The sequence below is a fragment of the Panthera pardus genome, unplaced genomic scaffold (genome assembly GCF_024362965.1).
Source record: "Panthera pardus isolate Hobbes unplaced genomic scaffold, ASM2436296v1 HiC_scaffold_10, whole genome shotgun sequence".
In the NCBI taxonomy this organism is placed as follows: Eukaryota; Metazoa; Chordata; class Mammalia; order Carnivora; family Felidae; genus Panthera; species Panthera pardus.
The window spans coordinates 23,914,236-23,941,590 of record NW_026526655.1 but is presented as its reverse complement, the minus strand read 5'-3'; the positions used below and the strand labels follow the sequence as shown (position 1 = coordinate 23,941,590).

Genomic DNA, 27,355 nt, shown 5'->3' with positions numbered 1-27,355 from the left:
ATTTGCCTTTACTAAAATGAGAAAGGCTCTATGAATAAAGTAGATTTTTATCTGAGTATTGAAGAAAGTTTAGAAATGCATGTAGATGAGAACATGGTTAAAGGTTTATAGCCAAGTCATGGAGAAGCAAGTAGGAAAAACAGGGAGAAATGGAACAATAGCTAGGTATGACAATGGGAATATTGATAGATGACCTCAAAAACCCAATTCAGGCACTTGAGGGATTTTCAGAGAAGAATTATATGATTCCGGCAATGGAAACCAGTAAGTAGCATTGAGATGAACATACCTCCAGAGAAGAGGATCTTGAATATTAATGGTGAACCAATAAACAGTAACTAAAACCACAATCAGCATAAAATAACAAAATAGGGTAAATACAATAACTCTGACATTATTAGGGAATGGAATTTGCTGGAGCCTGACATCTCTGAATATTCTAGGACTAGGAAAGACAGCTGCTAGGGGTCAAAGGCTGGCTTTGTCTACAGTTAACTAAATGAAGTGTTCTTCCCCTCTTTTTCCTTTTCTCCCCTACATATTTGGAAATGGATTTTATTCTGATTTTAAATAAGTAAAATATGACATGCAAAATAATGATATGGAATATGTCCTATTTTTTTCTGATGCCAGAAGAACTTCAATTTCTTGGAATGTCTATTATTGTTAAAAATGTTAATAGGGATGAGCAGGGAGAGTGCAGAAGAATGATTAACAATTATACAGTATCTTCAGTGTTGGGAACCATGCAAGGGGCTTTATATATGTCTTCCTGTATATTTAATTCTGTGTAGATATTCCAGTTTATATCTTCTTTTTTTTAAAAGAAATACTGCATATTATATATAATATTCATCCACTTATTAAAGGAAGGAATGATTCAGGACAAAACCCAGTGTGAAATGGCAGCTGCATGGGAATGGCAGTTTTAAGAAAAAATTAGGAATTTGGGGGTTTTTTTTGACAAGTTTAACACTAAGCTATATAGGTGGATATCTAGATAGTGATTTTACAACAAAAAAGAAAAAAAAAGGATCTAGCAAAGGAAGAATCTTATACTGTTATAACTAGAAAGTTCCAGACATACATGGTTAGATTTTAGAAGAAAGATTCGGACAGAAAAGCTAGGATTTTGAATCATTTGCTACAGTTCTGAAACATTACTGCAATTTTAATCTAATCCTATTTCCATGGGGTGATGAGCAAAGTTTGTAGACGATTAGGAATCTTGAGCAATATTAGTATAGATGCAAGATAATCTTAAGCAAGACCCATATTTCTGTAATAACTGGAAAAGCTAGGTCTTTATCTTAAGACATCTTGATTGGAAGACTCACTAGTTACAAAGGAATTTTCAGTCCACAAATATTAAGTGCATAGGTGTGTAGGTCACTATGCACATTCCCAAAGGTGCCTCAAGTTGAAAACGCGAAAATGCATTTTCTCTGAGATGTTTTTGCATTAAGATTGAAGATAGTTACCGCAAATGAGAAATGCTAGTGTGTTAATTCCACTCTTTTTTAGCCCTTTTTGTGGGGGTCTGTTTATGGAGCACCTGCGATTAGATAAGACAGCAATTTCAAGTTGTGTTAAGTGAGTAAGAAATGTTTGCTGTTTTTCAAATTAAACGTGAGCCCAACATTGTCAGGTATTGCACCCGAAAAAAAAATCAATTTCTACCTAATATTACATTTTATTTTGTCTTCAGTAATAAACTGAATTAGAATTTCTTAGATTGCTAAGTAAAGTTACAAAAAAAGGAAAAGAGAAAAAATTAAGTATGTGATGGTGTTTTACTCTTTGTAGAGCAGTTTTTATATATTGCCCATTTTTTTTTTATAACAGAATAAATACTACGGTAATGAGTGTGTAAGCAGGAAATTCCCTGAAAGGAAGGCTGCAGAGGAATAGGTGTTTACCAAAGTATTCTACATTCTGTGTTAGAATCAGTGGGAAAAAACGTAAGGAAATTCTGTAGTTATTTCTAGTAACATCAAATGATATATTGTGTTGAGAATCTCAAGGCATATTTATGCAACCAATATAATTCTGTCAAAAATAAAACCCTAAACTGAGAATACTCAAAACTACAAATGGCATCTGAAACAGGAAAATGGCTCTGTAGAAAATTTCTGAAAAACCTGATCAAGCATTATTAATGCTTAGCAGTTGGATGGAAAGTCCTTTAAGTTTTTCCTTACTATAATGCATCTTATTATCTTTTCAGTGATATTTCTCATAGTGCTTTCAAGTTTAATTGAGCTTAAATATACCATATGTAAGCATATAATTCATGATTTAGAAATGCAGAGAAGCAGAAGTTCACAAATTATGGAGAGAATAGAATATCACTTGGCATTTAGATGAAATGTTTTCCCTCAGTGTACTTTCAAATCCATTACCCTGTTTTATTTTAACAACATTCCTAGAATATGGGTAATTTGGCCTTTAGCATTATTCACATTTTACTGTAGAAAATGAGCTTACTACCCGCCCAAGGAGAGTAATATAGAATTTGTATTCAGACTACAACCCTATCACCTTGATGTTCTTTCCAGGAAAACTTGCTGCCTTTCAGAAGTAGAAGCAGGATGGACTTCAACCAAAAGTTGGAGATGACCCTGAAAAGAAGAAATTATCTTAAAAAGAGAGATAGGTGGCTTGGCAAGTGAAGATAGTGCAGTTTCATAATCCTTTGGGTTGGTTTGGCCAGCATTTGTAATCTAACCCCTCACTGATGTTTTGGAGAAATAACATTTTCTCTTATGGTATTTTTGTACATATTATCTGCTTTCAAAAGTATTCTTTACCATACTATATCAAAAAGAAGCTTTAAAATAATTTGAATTGCAATGGATTATGATACAAATTGCTCCTGACTCCTACCCTGCTCTTTTTCCCTAAAATCACCATTTTTATCACTTCCAATCTGGAGGTGTATAGCATTTGACAAAATAAGGTGGCTATATTTGTAATATCTCCTCTGTCCTTAGAAATATTGCCTGTGTATGCCACAACTTCTAAATGGCTGTGTCCTGTGATTTTATACTATCTTTTATAAAGCAATGATCATTATGCCAGTTAAGATGGATGCTATTGTAAAAGAGTTCTTTCCTAGGAATTTTTGCTATAGCTCCTCTCAGTCTTTATTTCTGTAGAGGAAAAAAAAATGGCTTGTTCATTAAAAAAAAAATATATGTTTTACCCTCAAAAATTGGTGAGGCTGAGTCCCCTGGCTGGCTCAGTGGGAAGAGCATGTGACTCTTGATGTTGGGGCCATGAGTTTGAGCCCCATGTTGAGTGAGATGACTAAAAATAAATAAATAAACCTTAAAAAAACTGGTGAGGCATAGTGTATCTTACCAATTTTTAAGAGATATGCTATATTTTGCATATAGGTATATAAGCCCCCCTAGTGAGAGTTATACTAAAATTTCAATGGCAAAACTTGTTATTTCTGTTACTAAAGCATCAATTCATTGTTTAAGATCGAACAATTATTGCTTAAGATGTTAAACAAGTAAACCCTCCTTAACCAGTTACTGACTTACTGAATTTTCCTCAATTTTTAAAGTAACCCAGGTGAGTTAAAACTAAGCTAAGCATAAAGACAGTGAACCTTACAGTTGAGTTCTAAACCACCTTTCAAAATTATTATCCACAGCAAGATTTTAAGTACTTGAAGTGTAAGGGGTAGTGTGATACCTTATATTTTCGTCAGTCCTCCAATATCATTTATTACAATACCAGACAAAATAATAGATGTTCTACCAATGTCTGACTGTTTTAAAAACACATGCTTGTATCATTTACCTCGTCCTTGTCTTCTTAAATGGTTTATTTTGCCAAAGCACTCTGATGGGAAATTATTTCAGTGTTTGTCAATTAAAACATTTAAAAATTAAACATTGAGTTTCAGAGGAAAGGAAGATGCCAGAACTGGCCAATAAGAATAAGTGTTAATTCTGAAATAATGAAAGGGTGTAGCAGGAACAGCAACAGTCAGTTTTACGCTTGTGAGGAAATGATGAGTGGGAAATTTGTGACACCTGACTAAAAATCAATGCTCCTGGAAGGTGATATAATAGCTCTGAGCTGGAAAAAAAAAAAAAAAAAAAAAAAGTACAGGGGAAATCAAAGCTGACACGGTGAAACTGCACAGAAAGAAGTGGGTAGAATAATGACAATGTCAAGCAACTAATGGATCTAATGAGGCACAACGCGATGGCACTAAAGATCTCATGTCTTCTAAAACAACTAGTTAATTTAGCTGACTAATTTGCTTACTCACCTTTTCTAGTTAATCTCTAAGGAACACCATGATGGTCCTCTTCTATTATATTTTGTATCATTTCTCACAGAATCCTCAACATGATGATTAATATTAGAAAGGTTACCCTTGAAAAAAAAGAAGTAAATGTTGAAATAAGGCCTTTAAGTTCCTTATTAACGTGATAATCCTCTAACTCCAAAAGAATTCCCGAAGTTGCTTTTCTGTTGGAGAAAATACACAGGACAGAGAAATGAAAGTAAAATATGCACCTGTACCTTTTCTGGCTCCAAAAGAACTAATTGAAATGTGGTAATTTGTACTCTGTTAAGAGAAGAAAGCATCTTATCTAATGTGAAAGGTCTGCATTTGTGCTATCTTCTCTTTATGTTAAATCATTCCCAGACTCCTGTTTTGGTTGGAAGGAGACTTCTCAATAGCTTCTTTTGCTTTCTTCTGTTTTGGAAATAGTGGGTGCAGGTGTAGAGGTGACTAAAAGAGAGGGCGCCTGGGTGGCTCAGTGGACTTCAGCTCAGCTCATGATCCCCTGGTTTGTGAGTTTGAGCCCCGCATCAGGCTCTGTGCTGACAGCTCAGAGCCTGGAGCCTGCTTCAGATTCTGTCTCCCTTTCTCTCCCGGCCCCTCCCCTGCTTGTGCTCTGTCTCTCTGTCTCTCAAAAATAAATAAGCGTTAAAAAAAAAAAAAGAAAAAGAAAAAGAAGTGACTAAAAAAGAACACTAATTGAAAAGGATTCCAAAGACTTTTGGGCCTTGCCAAGCAAACCTTAAAATTGGAGTAGAGTTAATTGTTTTCAAGATAGCAGTCAGTGCCTTTTCTCTGAAACTGATTTAACTTGGCTAGAGGATAAGCATCTCTTTTGGTGAGTTAAAGGGTCTCAAAATACAAGAGATGTTTTATCTTGGATAAGCTGATAATTTGTCCTACTTAAGCAAGTAAATGCAAATTTCCTTGTAAAATTCAGCGCTCATTAGCTCATAATTAGGGTAATAAATCTGGAATCACCAAACAGATCAGTGAAAACATCATAGTGTTAATGTGAGAGTGAGCTGATCCTGTAGGAACCAGTGGAGAGTCTGCAGAAATCTATTCAAATTCTGAATGCAACGCTACATATAATTATCATAAATTTAACCCCCAGGAAGAAGAGGAGGGAACAAAGGCTGGAAGAGGGGGGGCGGGCCCGGGCACGAAGACACTTTAAGTCCATGTGAAAACTGAAACCTCTAAATGCATTTCTTAACATAGAGAATTGTTACACTTTAGAACTATCTTTCAGTGGGTCTTTCACACAAATTTTCATACATGAACATTTTTGCAAGTAAGCTTTTATGATGCTGCTGGGGGAAACCAGTGGCCTGGAGGTACTAGCAATTAGTCAGAATTCACATAGTGAGTCAAAATATCATGTCAAGAAGAAAGCCCAGTACGGGACTCTGCAGAGCAGAAAGCCCACACTACACCCTTAGTATACAGAATTCTGGGGTGGATAGATAATTACTCTAGAGATGAGAGAGAACTGAAAAGTCGCAGGAAATCAAGCAATTCTGCTTTTTTTTTTCTGTTAACACAAAAATGCTAATTCTGTGCAGCTTATTGTACGCTTATAACATACCTCTTGTTCCACTTGGTTCACAGATTGTCTGCAAATATGTCCCCTCATCCCTTAAAGCTCATATTTATTAACTGATACCAGTCTAAAACATGCTTGTACATGCTTTGTATTTTCTGTTCATTTTCTGTTTGCGCTCCACCCAACTTGTTCATTTTCCTCATCATTCAAGATTTAGAAAAGGTTGATTCATGTCAGTCCCACATCATGTACATTGACTAAAACTAACTTCAAGATTAGGGTAGACCTATCTTCCCTGTAGAACAATCTGGAATTGCCCTTAGACTCCTTTGACATGTATTTGTCTGAATCCATGGGACGCTTAACTGAATTTCTTTGTGTTCCTACTGAGACAAGTGGTATGTTAGATTCTGACTCTTTCCAATCTTAGCTGAGGAAACATAATGGACTTTCCAGTGATTTATTTACTCCAAACAAGTTGCTACCACTGAACTGGAAATTCTTCTTCAATTATCCGTTTGGGTCTGATTTGGGATTAAAATGCAGAAATTTAGCCAAGATGAAACTATTAGCAATTTAGAAAACTAGAAATACATGTCATGTCTTTGAAAAGAGAACACGAAATGCCAAATAAACAAATATGACATCTATTTATATTTATCCCTAGAAAGTAAGCTTCTGGAGAAAAGACCACAGTGGAATCGTAGTGTATGCTAATGCATGAACAGGAAGATAGTCATCATGTAACATTAGCTAAAAGACCAAATGTGCATGATGGGCACAGATATATTTTTATTTTGGATTTAACTCCTTAAAGGTCGCTGTTCTTCTGGCTGCAACTTAAAATACTTAGAACACAAATAAATGAGAACTAAATCCAGCCTCTTTAATGAATTGTTTTGGAACTTGAATTCTCTCCTCCAGTGCCTACATTTAATAAAATCAACTTAAGTGTTTCTTTGCTCCTTTCCCGTTTCTTTATTAAAGATGTGATTGGGGTGCCTGGGTGCAGTTAAGTGTCCGACTTCAGCTCAGGTCATGATCTTACAGTACGTGGGTTTGAGCCCCGCATCAGGCTCTGTGCTGACAGTTCAGAGCCTGGAGACTGCTTCAGATCCTGTGTCTCCCTCTCTGCCCCTCCCCCCGCTCATGCTCACATGCTCCGTCTCTCTCTCAAAAAAAAAAGAAAAAAAAAATTTTAAAAAGTGACTACTATCCTTGTGTGAACATTTAGCACAAATTTACATTTCACCAATGTATTCGTACCTTGCTTCTTGGCCTTTTAGCAAAGTCAAAACTTGTTGCCAAATGCTCGTGCACCACCTAGAAGCCTCCCGGACAAACTATTGAATGACTCAGTTTTTCACACTGGCAGAAATACCCTGACATTTTCCAAAATACAACTGCAAGCAGCATTTCTCCCTGCAGGACCACAGGCATCATCCGGTGTTAAAGAGCTTATGCCCAGACTGATATTTAACTAAACTGGAGGTGGGGGAGGAGGGCAAAAATATGTGTTTCAGAACTAATACAATGTAAAACTAATACAACTAATACAATGTAAAAGAACTGCCTTTAAATACTGAAGGCTAAGCCATACACGTGGAAGTATAAAGGTGATGGGAATAGTTTAGAATTTTTGTAGGTTGCTTGCTTGTGTTGCCAGATTATGTTGTCAACATGGTTGCTAGGACGAAATGAGGGGCTGAATCCCGGAATTAGACCTCCTATCCCCCAAATACTCACCCCCATCTCAAGTTTTCTTTCCGATAGACTATTTTCCTATGATTTATTGTGTATCATAAGAGACAGCATATTGGGACCTTTTTCTAAATTTAGATGCTTCATATTTATTGTGGGGAACTTGGACAATGCAGTGAAGAATAATCCCTAGGCTTCTTGCAGATTTAATCAGTGGTTCCTTTTGTTATTTAAGACTGAAAATACTAAATGCATTGAATCTTTTTAGTTCAGTAAACAAAAACAACTAAGAACACAAAATTTGTCTTTAGATCTCATCCTCAATTCTATCCTCTTCTGGGATCTCAACTAAAAAACTTTCTGTCCCTCCCTCTCTCCTTTATACTTTTCTGTGAGCTGTGCTATCCCTGTGCTACTTTCTTCAGGGGGTTTGCAATTAAACACATCCTTCTGACCCGGGAATGTAAAGCTTTGTCCCTGTGACATTTCGGTTATTAATACTATGTTTTTCTTAAGAGACAGGCTCTGAAAGTAAACTTCATTAAATTTGTGATGGAGGAAGTGGTAGGAATTTTGTGCTCATCACCATGCTCTTTTTTTTTGCACTGGGGATAGTCAAGAGGCTGCTCCAATGGCAGCTGCAGCACACTCTTTTCCAGGAGGTTGTAGATAATAATGGGACTTAGAGGTGGTTTGATATTCTTCTAGTCAAAATTGAGACCGAGAACTCCTGGTGAATAAGCAGGGTCTTCTGCTGCTAAATCATGGCTTCCCTCTCTTCTTGTCATGGTGCCCAGTGTCCTTCAGATACAAAAGCAGCTGGGAACATGTGTAATATGCATGTGTCCTACAAGCATAGGTCATGAGTTTCTCAAGGGAGAATGATTTTCTTTTTCATTTAGACCAATTCAGGAAAAATTTATAAGCCATTTAAAAAAATTCAACATTCAGTATAGCTTCATTTGGTCTTTTGTGAGAAGTATACTCACTCCACTTAGATTACCCATTTAATGTCAGTAGAAAAAACTGGAGCCACTTCTTAATTACTTAACATGTTGAGATTTTTCATAATACAGGACAATTTTCTAACTGCATCCTGAAAATAGGTCCTCTATTACATGGAAAAGTCAGGAAGATTATAAAACTGAGTTAGGAGTTGCTCATCATTGATGTGGAATCTGATCTTTAAGTCATTCAGAACAATTAATGTCACAATTTCTATGAAGGGAGAATTAATTCCTTTGGAAGTGAGGACAGAGAGTTTCAAACTTGAGTCATGTGAGAAGAGTAGGAATTGAGGATGTGAATCCAATACTTAATTTTTAACATGAAGGCAAATGTCAAGATTATCTAATTCAGCCTCTCAGATTTTATAGACAAAGAACCAGCTCAGTTACATAACTTTTCAAGGCATTTCGTGGCAAAAGCTGGGGAGTCAGATGACTTCAGTTTGATTACTAGCTCCAGCATTTTCCAGTTGTGGGGCATGAAGCACGTTACTTTAGCTCTCTTTGCCATAGTTGTCTGTCTACAGAATTGGGATGATTTTGTAGTACTACCTCATAAAGTTATCACAAGGAATAAATGAATCTACTCATATGTTTAAACCTTTCAAACCCATACTTGTAACTGATATGCACTCAATAAAGGATAACTTCTTCAACTCTCCTTCAGTGTGAGGCATTTTCATTTTTCCTCGTGACTTTTAGACTAATTTAAAGAATATTGAGATCTCTCCCATTTATACAACATTCCAGAAAGAAATAGCATCCCTATGAAGTTTAGAATTAAAATATGTTTTAGTTCTTGTTAGAAGTTTAAGTGGTCTCTAGCATGAACTTAGGCCAGACTTGAAAACCTGTAGTAACTCAACATGTTGAACAAGCATTTCAGGCCTGGCTAAGCCTTGAGGAATGGGAAAAAAGGAAGTGGAAAGCCTCCCCCATTCAGAGATAGTACTTCCCCATGCTACTCATAACTCAGACAGATCTGCACTTTGAAGAGGAGACGGATAAAAAGATAAGAAAAGTAAGACTTTTCTTGCAACTCTGCCTTTTTTTAGAATTTCTCTTTTTGTGAACATCTTCCTTTCTCTTTCTAGCTCTCTGCCTATCAGTCAAGGCCAAAATCTTCATGAAAATTTCCCAAGATACCCAGCCCACAGTCACCTCTTAGTTTCATGAAGTTCTGGCATTTGTTGTTGTTCCATTCATTTGGATATTAATTCCAAGCCACACTCTGAGAGCTCTTCTGCTGCTTTAATAATTGTATTCTTACTTTTCCTGGGCTAATGTTTTGTTTCCCAACTAGGTTGTAAGGAACTTGAAGTTTCTGGAAGGTAGCTTTGTCTTTTTCAATTGGTTGACCAAGGAAAGAAAAGGAAAGGTAATACAAAAAAAGAAAAGTAAACACTGTAACTCAGAGGAATTTGCCAGAACAACTCAAATACCAGCTTTGCTCCATAAGCCCCACCCCAAAACTAAGCAGGACTGAAATGGCCAAAGCAAAGCCATAACAAAGCTCAGTAAATATTTAGCTTGTCTTAGACTACCGCAATAGATTCCTAACTAATCTTCTTGCCTCCAATCTCCCCTGTCCAATCTGTTCTCCACACAACTCCTCAAATGATCTTATGCTGGGCACCCAATAATCAGTTGTTTAACAGAATTCACTAAGCATATGTTTTGTCCAAGGAAAAAGTTACCTCAGTGATCCAAACAATTATATCAATCTAAGGCTGTAAGGGAAAAGGGAAAACTTTGTCAATTTAAAAAGTATAAGAACCTCAACTTAGAAAACAAGGTTTTAGTACAATGTATGCATTGTTTCTAAATTCACAAAGATGACTGCTAACTAGAGCTTGTTGCTTGTTCTTTGCTCTTTCAGCAACCATGGCAAAATAATTTTTCATTACATGACTCTGTATACAGTATTCAGTTTGATCATTAATTGTCTTAATGGAATAATACTGAGGTTAGAAACTGTAATTTAGGAAATAGTCTACATTACATAGATTCATTTAATCCATCAACAAGTAGATTTTCAGTACCTACTATATTCCACATGCCAAGACTGATAAAGTACAACAGAAGTTAAGTCAAATACTGGGCTGTTATGAGAATCTTGTTTTGTGTTAGGCACGACAAAATTAATGCTTACAGGTAAAATCCTACCTTTTGAATCAGTCAGAGTCCAAACAGGAAACAGCACATTCAAATTAGGAAAGTTTGAGAACAGCATGTTGTCCCTTTTATGAACTGGGTGGAAGGAAACGATGGGCAGTGTGGTACACCAGTGTGAGAGCAGGGCCTGCACAAGCCTTAGGCTTGCAGAGGCAGTGGAGAACGAGGAGTTATCGGAATTTGGAGGCAGAAAAGTTGCTTGTGAAGAAGCAGCTGGACAGATCTGAAATCTTTGAAATCCATGGGACTGGGGCCTTGAGAGATCCAAAGCCCCCCACTCTCCAGCACTCCCTCTTATGCTTGAGCAAAAGTCAGAGTGAAGGGCCTAATTTATTGGCATACACACACTTCAGCCACCCAGGCCACAGAGCCGCAGAGGATGGAGCATAAATGCAGAGGCGATGCTATTCAGCACCTCTTTAAAATTTTATCATTGGCATCTATGCCACTCTGTGTATGTTGGTTGAGCAGTGCAAACTCTTGATGGATGATTGATTTACATTGCATTTTGAAAACGGCACTATTATATTCTAAGGTTCCTAAGGCAAGGTGTCAGAGAAGCTGTCAATCACGTTTATAGAAAATAGGAAATTAACAAAGAAGAAAAAAGATCGATTTGAACTTGGCTATGCAAAACGTCTAGTAATTTCAGCCATATATATTAATTGCGTACCATTTATGCCTAATTACCATGTAGCACAATAATGTGTATCATTAAACATGTGTCAAAGTCACTTTACTGACTTTGCAATGTTAACTTTAAACAATTAGCTCAGCTCAAGTTTGGACAGTTTTTGTAGGTTTTGACTCATGTAGATGTTCTTTCTTTTAACTCAAATAAAACATTTGCCTCAATGATATTCTGCCTGATCATGTGATTTCCAGAGACTGAGAAAAACTGAAAAAAAAAAAAATGCGGCATATCTTCTAGCAGTAATATGACTTAATTTAATAGTACTTAGAGCCAAACCAAAGCCCAGGATTGGGTTATCACCTAATTCCAGCCATGATATAAAGCAGGGAAAAGCTCCTGCCAGACCCTTTATAGCTCTTAAGTCATAGGACTCAGTATGCAGTGAATTGGCATCAGCAGGATCAGATGGGCAAGGGGTGTGCTAATTTTAGCAAATGTATCCTGATCACTAAGACCATATTCCATTTTTGTGCTTGAACTAATTTTTGATTGTACCTTAAAACTGGAGACAAGCTGACTTGCCCTCAAACACCAACGGTTAAGGTTACCAAGATGTGTTAGTACCACATATTTACATTTCCAGTAAAGACTGATTACTGAGTGTATGCATTCATTCTAAGCACTTATCAAACAAAAATTTCTTTTTTATTCTTTTATTTATTTTTGAGACAGAGCATGAGTTGGGGAGGGGCAGAGAGAGAAGGAGACACAGAATCTGAAGCAAGTTCCAGGCTCTGAGCAGTCAGCACGGAGCCCCACGCGGGGCTCGAACTCACGGACTGTGAGATCATGACCTGAGCTGAAGTCGGACGCCCAAATGACTGAGCCACCCAGGCGCCCCCCGCAAAAAAAAATTATTTTGCCTTGATAAACAGAGAATACGTATAGTCCACAAATTCTAGATATTTTACATTGCCAGACAGAGAATGCCTGAAATACATTACAAGTTGTTCTAAAAAGACACAGTTTAATTCTATCAAAAAGCCATATTCAGCAGTGAGACTGACCCTGTAATTAGAATAGGCTCAAGATACTATGTGTTACTCATTTAAAGAATTAATTTGCTTTAAAGAGATGTTCCTTTCATCGCAGTAAATGGTTACTTTGCTTCACTTCTGGATAAGGATCTATACTCAGAAATTCAACAGTTTGAGCATCTGCTGAAACATGGGCCATATTTCATGGACTCCCAAAATATCAAGATCTTCAGGGATTCTCTCCTCCATGGGGATTAATTTTCTAGGGTCTCATGAGACCTCTCAAAGTTACTATCTCCTCATTGCAGGCCTTCACTTGTGGTAAGAGGGAGAGAATGGTTGCATTAAGTCCCAGTATGTACCAAGAGAAGCAACATGGTGGATGTGGAGAAAGACCGGTTGTTTGCATTTCGACTTCATCCTTGCATGCTGTTGTGTTATTTGACCTTTAGACAGTCTGCCTGCTGTACAGTGAAGACTGCTAAATTAATCACTTAAATGCCAACAGGCATTAACTGACCATGGTAAACAAATGATGCAAATAAGACAGCTGAGGGTATTTTTTATGAGTTGAGAACACTTACTATATAATAATGTAGGGAACATAGCTGCCCTATATTGTTTGCCTATTTTCTACTATATGTTTAAATCCGTCAGGTTATTATTTGAACAAGCATGTGAACTAAACCATATACCCACTATATACATGAAGTAACAGACACTAAATGGAAGCAGAAACATTTATCCCACGTATCGTTGCATATATAGGAGGAAGAGCCTGGGATTGAGACCAAGTCTGTCTAGTTCTAAACCTCATATCCTTTCTACTTTTCTGTAAACCTTGGCAATGCGTTTCAGCATTCCAGTTACAGTTGGGTTTTTTTCTCCATGGAGAGTTCCCCATTATCTTGTACACACAAACCCACAGCTTACTCCTGACTCTTCTTCTGACCTTTGTTCCTTCTTAAACATCTGACTCAGAGTAATCTTTCTGAAGCAAGACACTGAGATGAATGAAGCAGAAGTACTATTATGTCATTTGGGACAACGACCTATGGGCTGTGGTCAGCAGATTACAGCCTGGAAAGGTCACAATTTGGGGGTCAGAGGTGATGATTAATATGATGTCTTCTTTTATCAAGAGTTTTAAGAAATGTCAGAATGTCTAGTCATCCAGGTTTTCTAAGAAATCTGACAAAATAATTCTTTTTCTCAGAGTTTGAAATAATCCACTTAGGTGCTCTGTAGCCCATGCTTTGGGGAGACTGTCAGGAATGAACAATTACAGATGTCTCCTTTTCCAAGGCTCATTCTGGCACCTGGGCCTTAGATCCCATCACTTCCAAATTCCTCAAGAAACTTGTTTCTACATGTTTTACCTTCATCTCTAGAGTCTTCAGTTTCTTCTTCATTTCTTTCTTTTTTTTTTTTTTTTGCCTTCAAACTTCACTAGAAAAACTTTTAGTTTGTTCTGCTGTCCCCTCTAGCTACCATCTTATTTTTCTCATTCTCATTGCCAAGCTTTTGAAACAAGTGGATTCTATGTGCTGCCTCACCTTTGTTTCACACAGTCTCCCTGTGGCTTCTGACATTCTGGCTGCCCCACTACCCTTTCACAGAGGCTCAGTGGTTTTCTGTTTGCCAGACACATTGGCCAGGCTTCCTTCTGGCTATCTCAGTGCCATATTAACTGCTCCCTCCTTGAAACACTGGCTTCATGCTTAGTCTCTCCCTACAACTTTCAGTAGCTTCCTTTTCTTTTTTTTCTTTTGTATTTTTATTTTTTTTTCTTCTGTTTTAAAGCTTCTATGTAATGATGACTTAATGAGCTTATTCATCTTCCTTAGCTTTATTGAGAGGTAATTGACATACAATAAACAGAACATATTTAAAGTGTACAGCTTGATGTTTTGATATTCTTATACACCCATGAAACAATCACTACAATCAAGATAGGAAACCATCAGCCCAACCACTTCTTCATGACCCTTTGGAATCACTCTCTCCTCCCTCTCTAACCGCCCCCATGCCCTGCCCAACTTCATCCCCAAGCAACCACTAATCTGGTTTCTGCCACAATAGATTAGTTTTCATTTTCTAGAATTTTTATAAAGAGAATGATACACCATTCTTTTTTGGGCTGGCTTTTTTCAGTCTTCATAATGACTTTGAATTGCTGTTGCGTGTATCAGTAGTTCATTCCTTATTGTCAAGTTTAAATTTGTTGTATAAATACACTAGAATTTATCTACTCATTTCAATTCTATCTAGTCTTTGGTAGACATTTGAATTATTTCTGATTTTTGGTTATTACACATAAAGCTTCTATGAACATTTATGTACAGCTTTTCTTCTCAATATATGCTTTCATTTCTATGGGATAAATCTCTTAGAGTGGGATGCAAAAATCACATGATAGTATATTTAGCCTTTTAAAAAACTGGTAAACTGATCTCCAGAGACCTGTACACCTTACATTCCCACCTGTAGTATATGAGAGTGTTAGCTCTTCCAAATCCTCCCTAACACTTGGTATGCTCTATATTTTAATTTTAGTTATTCTAATACATGTGTAATAGTATCTCATTGTGGCTTTAATTTGTATTTATCAAATACCTAATGATAGTGAACATTTTTGTCATGTGTTTGCAATCGGTATATTTTCTTTGGCGAAGTGTCTTTTCCATCCTTCTGCCATTTTTTTTTTTAATTTTGATTTTTTTATGTTGCGTTTGAGATTCTTTACATATTCTGGATACAGATTCTTTAGTAGATATTTTCAGGTTTTCAAATATGTTTCACCCAGCCTGTGGCTTTCTTTTTAATAGTTTCAAATAGTTTTAAATTTTGACAAAATCCAATTGATCAATTTTTTTTAATATTTTTGTTGTCATATCTAAGAAATCTGCCTTGCCTAAGGTCACAAAAATTTTACATTTTATTTTAAAAGTTTTAGTTTTAAGTCTTACATTAAGGCTTGTGATCCATTTTTAAGTAATTATTATATATAATATGAAATATTAATCAATTTTCATTTTATGGCATTTTGGGGGTCCAGTAGTTCTAGCACCATTTGTCAAAAAGACTATCCTTCCACCACTGAATTGCCCTCAAAGCTGTGTCAAAAGTCATTTGTCCGTATGTGTTTGGGTTTCTTTAATTCATTCCACTGGGTTATTTGTCTATTATTATACCAACATCTTTATGTCTTCATTACTGTAGCTTTCTAATAAGTCTTGAAATCAGGTAGTGTTAGCCCTCCAACTTTGTTGTTCTTCCCCTTCCTTTTTTTTTTTTTTTTAACATTTATTTATTTTTGAGACAGAGAGAGACAGAACATGAATGGGGAGGGTCAGAGAGAGGGAGACACAGAATCCGAAACAGGCTCCAGGCTCTGAGCTTTCAGCACAGAGCCTGATGCGGGGCTCGAACCCACGGACCGTGAGACCATGACCTGAGCTGAAGTCGGCCGCTTAACCAACTGAGCCACCCAGGTGCCCCTTCCCCTTCCTTTTTAAATTCCCTACTGTGCCTATTCCTGTAGGTAATGCTATTGACATGAGCTTTTCTCTCCAAGCATGACCGGACTTAGTGAATTCTGGAAACATTCTCATGATTTTCATAGACCCTTTTTTGCTAAAGCCTCTTCATAAAAAAGCAGAACCACTAGCCCCAGCTTCTCCTTTGAGTTCCAGGCCTGCAGTTCTGCCAATAAATAGACAAGTATATTTGGAAATCCCATTCTTCAAGCTCTGAACTTTCTGCACTTCTCTGACATTCCCTACTTCCCTTCCCTTCCCTTCCCAGCTTCATTATGTCCCTCCCACCATTCTTCTCTCTGTTGCTCAGATCTTCATCTTTGACTTAGCTCTGTCTTACTTTCCCTTCTCCAATGAATCACTATACCCTAGCCATTTTTTTTTTCATTCAAAATGCCTCTTATGTATGTTTTCTCTTCTCTATTCTCATTGTTAGTTCATATGCTCATTTTCTCACGCCCACACTTGGCTGACTGAAAGCCCAACTGACTATCCCATTTCCAGACTCTTGCTGCCCAAACTATTTTCTCATATTTATGTTTCTCTTTCTTTTATATGTTTATTTATTTTGAGAGAGAGAGCAGGGGAGGACAGAGAAAGAGGGAGATAGAGGATCTGAAGTAGGCTCTGTGCTGACAGCACAGAGCCAGATGCAGGGCTTGAACTCATGAAGTGAACCACAAGATCATGACCTGAGCTGAAGTCAGATGCTTAACTGATTGAGCTATCCAGGTGCCCCATTGGATTTATATTTCTAAAGCAAATTTACTCCCAATCACACCCCGTCCAGAAGTTTTCCTTTCTAGCTTTGTTTCCCTCTAACTCTCTTCTAACTTGCTCCAGATAGCTACTTTTTGAACTCTTATTATACTCACGAAACTGATTGGTTTTCTCAGAAAGTATTTTCTCAGTAGTAGGGGATTTTAAGTAACATTTATTTAAAGACTTTGTAGAAAGGCTGTGATATCCAGGACTATCACAGGCTTTGTTTCCCAGCCCTACTACTCTATTTAAGCTGTACTTTTAGAGTTTTCAGTGAACTCAAAGACACCCAGTCATCTGACATGAATAATTTTATTTTATTTAAATTTGTCCCTTGTTAGAGCACCTGGGTGGCTCAGCTGGTTAAGTGTCTGACTCTTGATTTCAGCTCAGGTCATGATCTCACGGGTTCGTGGGTTTGAGCCCTGTGTCAAGATCTGTGCTGACAATGCAGAGCCTGCTTGGGATTCTGTCTCTCTCCATCTCTCTCTGCTCCTCCCCTTTCTGCTCGTTCTCTCTCTTTCTCTGAAACAGACAAACTTCAAATAAATAAACTTGAAACAAACAAACTTGTCCTTTGTCCTACAGCCATACAAGAATATACATCCTATAATAAAAAACACAATAAAAAATAAGATCTAATGAAAATTCTCTGAAGTCTCTAAGACAAGTAGACCAGTTGGACTAGTGTTCTGTAGTGAAGAGGACAAATTCCTGTGACTATAGGTAACTAAAGGAGAATTTGCAGAAATGACAGGTTAATAAAGTTCCCCTTTCCTCAATGAAGAGTTCAATAAATGTAGTTAAGTTCAACTTCAGTAAATGCCCATTACTCTTTAGATTTCCCAGCCCTAATTGAAAGTCATGGGAAAGTAACATTTATCATAACCAAAACAAACTTTAGAAGTTTCCTTCCTTATGATATTTTGTAGAAGAGATAACACATAGAACATTTTCTAATAAGTTTGATTCTCCTGTAAAGGAAAATAATATTTGAAGATCAATTATTTTGAAAATAAATCTTAGAGCCTTGTTTGTGGATACAGAGAGACATGAACTAGGAAATGTATCTTCTGCTGGTTTTCAAGACTGTGGTATCTTGAATAGAATTATTAATATTATGAAAGTACCATAGTTTGGGAAAATATCAATGTTGATTATTCTGGCATAAAATTCTCTAGAGGCAGGTATTTATCTGTTTCCAATTAGCACCTAACAAAACACCTTATACATAGTAATAAGCATTACAATATGTATTTAAAAATTGAGTTCAGTGATACAATTTCCCCAATAGTAATAATACCAACATAGTTAAACAACCCACTTCAAAGGATAAAATAGATTCCTAATTGGCAGGAATAAAATGAAAAATGAAAAGACACAGTATAATTCAGATTTAATCTTATAAAAGCTAAGAAAATAAAATGGACAACCTGAATCAGAGCAGGGCACCTAATGATACAATTTTCTGATGGATTATGTAGGTTTATTTTTAAAGGCTAAAAAGTAAAACTTAGGGGAGCCTGGGTTGCTCAGTTGGTAGAGCATCCGACTTCAGCTCAGGCCATGATCTCACAGCTCATGAGTTCAAGCCCCGCACTGGGCTCTGTGCTGACAGCTCAGATCTGGCCTGGATCCTGCTTCAGATTCTGTGTCTCCTTGTCTCTCTGCCCCTCCCCTGCTCACACTCTTCCTCTCTCTGTCTCTCAAAAATAAATAAACATTAAAAAAAAAATTTAAAGCCTAAAAAGTAAAAATTAAAAACAAACAAAAAAAACACAACAGCACACTGTGTTTGTAGAATGATTTTCTTCCAAAGAGTGCAAGTTCTTTTTGGAAAGCCTCCATATTTTCAAGGACGTGCAGGTTCAGGTACGTGACTGTGTGTGGGGTAAAGGTGTCATAACCAGAACATGGTGTTTACAACACTAGGGCCTGTAGAATCTCCTGCAGTGCAACTTCATAGTTGCTTCAAAGTATGAGAGAATATTAAGTTTCCTAGAACTCTCATGAACAGAAGGTGTCTAGTTTATGTTTCATCTTCTTCATGTATGAGGAATAAGGGTTCAAGAAGGGGTAGTGCCACAGTTAACATCACATACCGAGCTTGCTCAAACATTGGCTGACTACTCGAGGTCTATATTGCATTAACTTTTTACCTGTTCAGGAAAGAGCAGGAAAGTGCAATGCTTTGTTTGGATGAAAACTCAAGAATTCAGGTAAGCCAAATCAAACAGCTTAGCCAAGAAGATGATTCAGCTTATTAGGACTTCGGCAGGCAAATGGGGGAAAAAAGGAGAGGAAGGCAGGGAGGGAACTCTATTCTTCCTCAGAAAACCAAAACTCCTTCCCCCTAGAAATCAGCAGGAAAGTTTACTTTATATATATATATATATATATATATATATATATATATATATATATATATATATATATATATATATATGTCATTTAATAGAGTCAGCAGAGTAAAAGTTGAAAAAGAGAGACTTAGAAATAAATGTGCATGCAATGTGATTTCTGATGATTTTAAAAGACAATTTGAACATGAAGAGGTTTGAAGAGACTTGAAAAGGAAAAGGGGAGGGATGTAAGAGCGTGAACTTGTCCATTTAAGCATGTTTTTCCCCCCAGTCCTTACTGCTCATCTGAAAACAAGAAGTAGAGCAGGTCAGGAAAGGGGTTATGGTTAACACTGCAAGATGAAAGATAAGCAGCCAGGCAGTTAGAAGCCAAAGCATTTTATCTAGAAGAGCAGGTCTGGCCTTGTTTCCATCTTGATAAGAAGTAGATGGGAGAGCTTGTTTGTCCATGGACTAGGATGGGGCGGCAGGGCTGAAGGAGGGGGATAGGGAAGCCAGGGGCTTAGCTATGGAGTTGTGGCGAACCACTAATGTAGTGATAAGTGCCTCTTTTGTGTTACCCGTCTACCTGAACTTTGAAATTGTTAGACTTGTCTGTTTAGATAGCATGGCTGTGTTTCTTTCCAGTGTGAAGACTTAAAATATACAGAAGGTTTAGGTGACCCGAGCAGGTTTGTTATCGAAGTCTAAAATTTTAAGACAATGGCTGACCAGCTAGGCCACTGACTCAAAACTTGAAGAAAATGACATCTGAACTTAATTCCTCTTTAAATGGTATATTTATCTTTATTCTGAAGCATATGCACAGTATACTCTGAATTTCTTTTTAAAACTCTGTTTTCATTTCACTTCAATTCCTTTTTGTAAAACAGATTATAATTATAGGGGCTTCTCTTTTCATACTGTTCTAATCTGATGATCTAACTGGTTCAGAAGTGGTTTTTAAAATTATTAAAACTGACAAAGTTCTAAGATCACTTAGTTTTGTTCTTGGTGTTGTTGGATAAGAGCCAAGTGGTACGTTTCCTGGGATTTTATTTGCTGTTACTTTTAGTATCTTGGTCCATCATAAAACTAAGAAACTAGAAATTCAAAATGAAATGAGTTGTTTCCATTTTTTTTTTAAATAGGCCTTTGCAATTATTTTAATGGCTAATTGAAATGATTTTAATTATGCTGGGCTTATGCTGCTCATGCATTAATGCCATTAATTGCTCATGTACAATTGATTGAATAAGATGATTAGCACAGGATAAAGCATTGCAGGATAGAAACAATCTATAAATGTGTTGGAGTTTTTATAATCTATACGACTCAAGAGAGAAAGCAGAACATCTGTAGTCCAAATGGTTAGATACTAAAACAAGTCTGTATAGATGACAGGTCAGAGGGAAGATCTTAAAACAATGTATTCTTAGTTATCTTGGCTACTTTACAGATTGTCTAGCACCTTGAGTCTTATCTTCTCTCATCCTAAGGCAATCCCTATAGATAATTAGCTGTGGACACTCCCTTCACCACTGGGAACAATGTCCAGAAGGCTCCACCAAGAGAGTTCTCTTTCTAAAATGCTCCCTACTTAAAATTTTTCTGCTATTATCTTTTGCCCTTGGCTACTCAGAGTTGTACTGGTACTGAAAGCTTGAGACCTGAAGAAATTTTAATGATGATGATGATAACAGCCTTTATTTATAGGAAACCTCCCAGGTGGCAGGACTCTATAAAGCAATTTACACATGCTGATTCTCCATTGGTTATAAATACGCTCTAGCTACTTGGCCCTAACTCAACTTCCTTTCACAGACAAGTTTTGCCAAAGAATAATTACTACTTGCTATTCTATCTCCTGACCTCCAGGATGCTTTTTTTTTTTTTTTTTTTTTTAATTTTATTTATTTAGTTTGAGGGGGACAGTCCAGGATGCTTTTGTTTTTTTCTTATTAAAATAATGTTTATATACACAAATTTATAAGTGTGTAAAAATTAAAAAGTAAAATGTATTAATAATCTAACCACCCCACATAAACATTTTGATACATAATTTTCTAAAAATTGTCATTCATATCAATACATATGTACACATTATTTACAAATGAAATCATTTTAGTCATTTGGTTAGTAATTTTTTTCTAATAATCCATTGATGTATTTCCATAATGTTAAATAGTTAACTTGTAACCATGAAAAATTATGTAGTTATCAGAAGGCATGGATATATAACTTTTTAAATACATATTACCATTGAATATTTTGGTTACTTTTGTCTGTATTGATTTAGCAAACAATATAAATACTTTATAGCACTTACTTAATTCTTGTAAAATCCAATTCGGCTGCAAAAACCTTACTGATAATGGCAATCCTTTTACTATTTTATGGATAAAGAGACTGAGGCACAGAATGCTTAAGAAGCTTCCCCAGATCACAGAGCTAGTAAACAACTGTGATATGGCTGCTCTCATACACAATGCTGCATTGAATGTCCTCATTTCTTATTTTTCCATAGAAAAATCTCTAAAATGAGAATGCTGGTTTTTCAAATGCATTGGCAGCTGACCTTCATAAGATTGACACTTTTCTTTACCACAGCTGTATATTTGCAGAATATAGACCATACTGGGTGTTATAATTTAAAGTTAAATCTCATGCTGTTTTAACTTGTATTTCTCATTCACAATCCTCTCAATCTAGTGGACTTTTTTCAGTCCTGTTCCTTGAGCATTCCATAGCATTTGATAATATTTGATCACTCCCTTCTCATGCAACTCTCTCCTGCTTCTGTGTGATATCACCTCTACTACTCCCTTCTAAGTTGTATTAACATTCCTTCTCTGTCCCTTCACTGATACTTCTCTCTGACCTCCTTTTTAATTTTAGTGTTTCTTAGCTCTCCACTTGATTCTCTTCTCATGTTGCAGTCTCCCTGGGAAATCTCATCCATTCCCATGACTTTAACAATTTAAATGCTAATGCCTCACAAATCTTTATCTCTTCTCAGACATCTCCCGTAAATTCTAGACTTATATAATGTAACTATCCATTAGACATCTTCACCAGGGATATTCTCCAGGCTTTTTAAAGCAGAGTATGCTTAAAATTAAACTTACCTTTTTGCCTCTAAACCTGCTTCTCATCTCATATTTACCACCATACAACCAAACACCTAATGTGAGACTCATTCTAGATTTTAGATGCTGTATTTACAGTAATGACAAATAGCAACAACTGTGAATTAGGTAAAGCTGGGTTTGAACCTCACCCATGCGACTTAAGATCTTGATGACCTTGGAAAAGTTGCCTAAACTCTCTAAACTTCAGTTTTATTATCTATAAAACAAGGATAAAAATACATACTTTACAAGGCTGTTGAGAAGACAAAATGGGATGATGTATGTTACATGTGTTCTTTTCAGAGTTGCTCCTATACTAAAAGCACTCACTAAAGAGTATTGCTTCTTTGGGGATAATGTCTCACTTCTCACATCCAATCAGTTTCTAAAGCGTGTTGTTTCCAATTCTGTAACTTCACTCCAACAATCCTTTCTCTCTTTACCATCCCTGCTAATAATGTCTAATTAGGATCTAGTCATCTCTGCTCCCTGTTGAAGTTTTCTCTAACTTGGCGGTCCTCAACCTTTTTTCCTGTCATCAAAAAGCAGGATGGGTGATGTTCACATGTGGGATTCATTCCCTCAGGCAGTCAATGTTAAGTACAATTCTAGAAGTTGAGGCTGTAACTCCACCCTTTTCTTTCCCTCGCCAAGAGCGAGCACATTAAACTGAAAGAAAGAGTAACATCATTAAAGGGGTTTTTACTTGGATCAGTTCCAATTTATTTTTTAAGTCTGGTGCAAATCTGAGTACTAGATTTTTAGTAGCAAACTGCTCGTGGCACTTCTGTATGCTGCTACTTCATGGTCTAAAGCTTTGTGTTAACCAGCTGCCTTTACCAATTCTCTTGCACCACACTAATCCCATCCTCCACACTATTGCCAAAGTGTGCTAGTTTCTATTATGTAGACTTTACTATGCGCCCTGCATTTTCTATGGGATGAAATTCAACTCCCTTTAGTTCGGCATACAGAGGACTCCAAATGTGGCCCTTTTTAGCTTCTTCAGCCTTTTAAAATTTCTGTACTTCACCTTGCATGTGGACTCTTAAAACAACAAAATAATTGTCATCTCTTTCTTCACTCTATGCCCCCCACCCCCCGCCCCCTGCCTTACTCCTCATCCCACTGTAGTCTGCTTTAGGCTCCAGATGCTCCCTCAAATGTGCCTTTCATCCTGGCCACCCACAAACTATACTGCTAAATGTACTGGGTATTTTTCCATTCCGCAACAATGGGCACTTTGAACACTCCCCCTCCTCCTAATTCTTGGGCTATTCCCTTATTAAATCACATTTTTGGCTTTTTAAAAATTTTCCTGCCCATACTTTAATATTCTGCCTCCAGGACTCTTCCCTATGCAGTTTTCTCTTTGTCCTTCTGTTCTTTATATTCTATTAACCATCTTTGGGAGATTATCTCTGCTCTGGTTCCAAATACTATTTGTATACAGATGTATACAGATATATATAAGACCACCTGGTGGTCTTATAAGTGACATAATAAGCACAGTGTTTCCAGAAGGCTCTTCATCATCCCCCCCACCTCCCTCAACAAAACTTTTCTCATTAAAGCTGCATACTTCTGTAAATGGCACCACCCATTTACCCAATCTCTTAAGTCAGAAATCTATGATAATATATATTTAACCTCTCCCATTCTTTTTTGACCCCTCTATTTCAACCAGTTACATTTTTTATTGCTTATGCCTCACAAATGTCTCTAAAATCTGCCACATATCTCCAGATTCATAGCTACTACCTTAATGCAGGCTGCCATTGTCTCTTATTTAGATTAACTTATCTCCTTCGTCCAACTTAGTTCCTCACCAACCCGTTCTCCACACTCAACTGGCTCTTTTACCTCAATGCAAATCTGATAATATATCCCCCTATTTAATTCTAGATACAAAGATTTAATAAGACTGATAAGGCTTTCCAAGACCCGGATCTGGTCCTGCCTACCAGCCCAGACTACTTTCCAACTCCACTCTCATGCTTATGGGGTCCATAAGCTACACTGCACTTTTTTTAGGTCCTCCTATTTGTTTTTGTCTCTGTTTTGCCTGCATGAGATGCTCTCCTCTCCCTATTCCCTTCCTTTGCCTGGTTTATTCCTACTTTAGAGTTCCTATCCTCTAGGATTGATAATGTCTGTCTCCCCACTGTAGATTTCTAAGTTCCCAGTACTTTCCATATCATGCATCACATTTCTTTACTAGAAGCTCTCATCCTGTATGACTGTCAATAATTAGATTCTAATTGGAGAGCTATAAAAATGTTATCTACATATATTAAACATTTATTTTAGCCTAATACATTTAAATGCACCATTACTCACCAGTTTTGGGTTTTGTTTGTTTGTTTTTGGATTTTTTTTTTTGATGTAGGGCTATGGCTTTTAATTTGGAGATGGGTCCATTGACTGGAAGTTCTTTGTCTTTCTTTACCATGTGTAAGTTCTAGTTTTATTAATTTTTTTTTTACATTTATTTATTTTTGATAGAGAGCACAAGTGGGGAAGGGGCAGAGAGAGAAGGAGACACAGAATCCGAAGCAGGCTCCAGTCTCCGAGCTGTCAGCACAGAGCCTGACACAGAGCTCGAACTCACAAACCGCGAGATCATGACCTGAGCCGAAGTCGGATGCTTAACCGACTGAGCCACCCAGGAGCCCCAAGTTTTATTGTATTTAAAGTGGAGTTATAACTTCAGGTGAAATGAAAACTTAGATGTTTGCCAGCCAACCTGAATGTAGAATTCTCTGGATTATTAAGACTTTCTTCTGAGATTTTCGTGGTAGTCTATCCTATACCTAGTTGTGTGTGTTTGTTTGTTTTAAATGTTTATTTTTGAGAGAGAGAGAGAGAGTGTGAGTGGGGGAGGGACAGACAGAGAGGGAGACACAGATTCGAAACAGGTTCTAGGCTCTGAGCTGTCAGCACAGCGGAGCTCGAATTTGGGAATGGTGAGATCATGACGTAAGCCAAAGTTGGATGCTAAACTGACTTGAGCTACTAAGGTGCCCCAATCCTATATCTACTTTTGATAGAAAAGTTTTTACTGATTCTTCTTTACTGAGTCTTTCCAAAATATTCAACTTAATTTTGAAAGGAACAACTCTTTCATTTTACACTCTATCTCACTGAATTATGTAAGCAGTGTTTAATTATATTATGTGGTTACAATAATAAGTTAACTGTCATAAATAGTTTGGGCACAAACACAACTAATTCTTGGCAAGGATGCAACTCAACCAATGAGAGAAGTGTGTAGGCTTACTGGAGCATAGCCAACTGCCTGTGAGCTTTCACTGAGTCCTGAATATTAATCGGTTTGCTTAGCAAAGGCGATTGAAAATATTAGTTAATTTGCCAAATCAGTTAAGTGAGGGTCTGTTAAGAGTGCTTTGTTATCATAGTTGTCTCTTTTCCACATTGACTTAGGCACTGTGAGGTCAGGAGAAGCATGCATGTCTTAGAAAGGGACCATCTCTCTTTTTATCTACCACTACACCTACCACCGTGTGCTAGACACAAATATTTGCTGAAGAAATGAAGATATTAACAAACACGTGGAATACATACCTCTTCTAGCCTGTCCTTTCTCCACTATAGCTCAAGTGCAATTTCTTAATTTATGCTGACTTTCCTGACCTTTCCATCCTCCAAAGTACAATGTGTAACTTTTTTTTCTGCCCCACTGTACTCTACACTTACTCCCAATATACCACTTAAATATACTCTTACTAACATTTGATTTTGTTTCTGTTTCTCTTTAATCTGTGACATATCTCCTGACAGCAGAAAAATGTTATTTTTATAACTTGTGTTTAATATATGAATGGTACATGCTATTTATTCAAGAGCATTAATTAAAAGAATAAATAGTTCTGCCATGTAGGTATTCTTGTCATCACTTTAGGTGAAGAAACTGAGGCCATAAAAATTGAACATTATAAGTCATAATACAAAACAAATGAATCTTGAGGTCTCCTTTACCTGTGGATCCCAAAGCTCATGTTCTTTTAACACTATTATATCTCCTTCAATCAGTACAATAAAACCTCTTCTAGGAATGGAAGTAAAGCATTTCCTGGCCCAAATCAATCCTTCTCACCTGCCAGCTATTTGTGAATATTAATATTCTCTCTGTTGTTTTTTTTTTTTTATTAGACTCATAGGTAAACGTCAAGGAGGAAGGGCAGATGAAGAATGCTTAGGAAAAAGGGTACAAACCTGAGCAATAAGGAAAAGTATGTGGTTTGAATTAGAGGAATGTGGAGGTTGAGGTGGGAAAGAGATTGCATAAAGCAAGTCAGACTCAAGGATATAGATTTACCGTATGGCATTACTTAACCCATGGAATGAGACATTTGTATAAATTATCCATGCCGTTGTTTCCCTCCATGGAGGATACTGTATTTCCCATGTGTGGTTTGGGAAGGCTTCCTGGAGTAGATTGATTTGAAGTAGTATCTTGAATGGTAGAGAAATATAGAGCTTAGTGTTTGGAAAAAGGTATTTAATCTGCAGACTGCAAGGCCAGTGATATTGAAGGAATTGACAAAAACAAAAAACAGGCAAATCCCAATGGTGGGTAGTGTGAGAAGCTATTGCAATAGTGAGTGGTAGAGAATCTGTAGAATCTTTTTATTAATGATTTCTCCAGGACCTCCAACTCTGTAGCACTGACCTTTGAGTTCATCTTTGATTTTATCCAGATCAGACTTTCCTAGTACTCCTCTTAGTTCTTAAGACAACATACCTTGTGCCAAATCTCTTTGTTCTCAAACTAGTAACTTCATGTTTTAGAAAGTTCCGATCTAAAATCAATTCTCCAGTTTTTTTTTAACATTTCTGTAACTTATTTTCTTTCAGCATACTTAATAAAGTAGAAGTTCAACTTTTTGTGTGTTATACCACAGATGAACTATCTTCCATATCATCTGTTTAAAACATGTCTAGGATATACTACTATCTTTCCTACCTCTCCTCATTTTTAGCTTTTTTGGCAAAGATGTACCTCCTTGTGGTCACCTTCTTCAATATCATTCTCTCTATATAATCATCTCTTATTTTTCTTGGCTACTTATAAATTCTCTTCACCTACAGCAAGATGGGTCAGTGGTCTCTTACTTTTCCAACTACCAATTTACTTCAATCACT

General features: G+C 36.8%; 1 long non-coding RNA gene across 1 annotated transcript in view; it reads right to left on the bottom strand.

The window, feature by feature from the left end:
- The window catches only part of LOC109265119 (uncharacterized), a 29,741-nt gene extending 24,649 nt beyond the window's left edge, over window positions 1-5,092 (bottom strand). The window contains exons 1-2 of the long non-coding RNA XR_002079035.2: window positions 4,292-5,092; window positions 2,542-2,621 (exon numbers count right to left, since the gene is read on the bottom strand). This is a non-coding gene — a long non-coding RNA (uncharacterized LOC109265119). The remainder of the gene's footprint in view (window positions 1-2,541; window positions 2,622-4,291) is intronic.
- Between the last annotated feature and the right edge of the window lie 22,263 nt (window positions 5,093-27,355).